Source organism: Aplysia californica, unplaced genomic scaffold (genome assembly GCF_000002075.1).
Source record: "Aplysia californica isolate F4 #8 unplaced genomic scaffold, AplCal3.0 scaffold00093, whole genome shotgun sequence".
NCBI lineage: Eukaryota > Metazoa > Mollusca > Gastropoda > Aplysiida > Aplysiidae > Aplysia > Aplysia californica.
Window position 1 is genome coordinate 1,397,826 of NW_004797363.1, and position 1,317 is coordinate 1,399,142.

Consider the following 1,317-nt stretch of genomic DNA (forward strand, 5'->3'; position numbering starts at 1 on the left):
CTGTCTGTCTGTCTGTCTGTCTGTCTGTCTGTCTGTCTGTCTCCTCTCTCTCTCTCTCTCTCTCTCTCTCTCTCTCTCTCTCCTCAATTCCCGCGAATGGGAAAACATAACCATATTCATATCCTCTGTAATTGCATGCCCACACTCTTAAGAAAGACAAATGAAAGTTGTAATGGTTAAGCTGTCATGCCAGACTTTAAGGAACGAAACGTAGGGCAAAACAGTCTAGTTACTTGCCCCCACCCACACGTTTACTCTCTTCTGACACTTACACCCCCCAGCATCCGGTGCCCATCTGGTTGCCAGTTGCCAGTGTAGGGCACTGAAACAATTCCTTTCCATAATGCAAAAGTTTCAACAGTCTTCACTGTTATGAACGAATTAGGAAATGAAACTAGCGGATTGAGTAGGGAGGAATGGACGGGACGAACAAAGAGATACAACTGCATGTTTCAATGTGATATCCACCTATTATGAGTGTCCACCAGTGAACATGCTCGTACGTGCATCCTTATTACTCGGTTTTGTAAGAGCCTGCACATGTCGGTACCTTAGAATTACTCAGTTTTATCTGGTATTTTTGGAAATTTTGAGTTATCTAGACCACGAAGTCAGAGACCAAATATTTTATCTGCTCTAGGTCTATCGAAATCGTAATATTTTTTAAAATCGTTCTCAAGATATTCAAAGAATTTATTCGAAAATACTTGACTTATGACTTATTATCTGAAACTAAACATTTTTAACGCATAACTTCTCAAAACTTCACAAAACTCTGCGCTGAACATTATAGAATGTGTAATTTTAGGGCAGCGATGTATCGTTTATATTTATTTTACCGTCACTGGTGTTCATTACAATGCTCCATCCATGAACAGCAATTTTCACACACACTACACGCACTTCATTGTAGTAGCAACTGTGTGATGTTTTCATGTTTTATGATTTCATTATAGTTATAATGTCTTGCTAACGCCCTGCTTTTTACTTTTGCGTATTTTACATGTACCATCTACACACAAGATGTACACAATTTTAATAAAGAACGGGAAAACAAGGATGAAAAAAACAAACAATAGAAAATACGAAGTATGAACTACTGCTTTATCAATGGTCTCTGAACTGAACTGATTGTTCAATGACCTAAAACAAAAATAGATGATCTGAAAACAATAAAAGTTCTTCTACAAAAATGGCTACTTTGCTTTTGTTTATTTTTCCTGACGTTATATATTCTGTGCGGGCGCATGTGTTTGAGTGTGTGTGTGTGTGTGTGTGTGTGTGTGTGTGTGTGTGTGTGTGTGTGTGTGTGTGTGA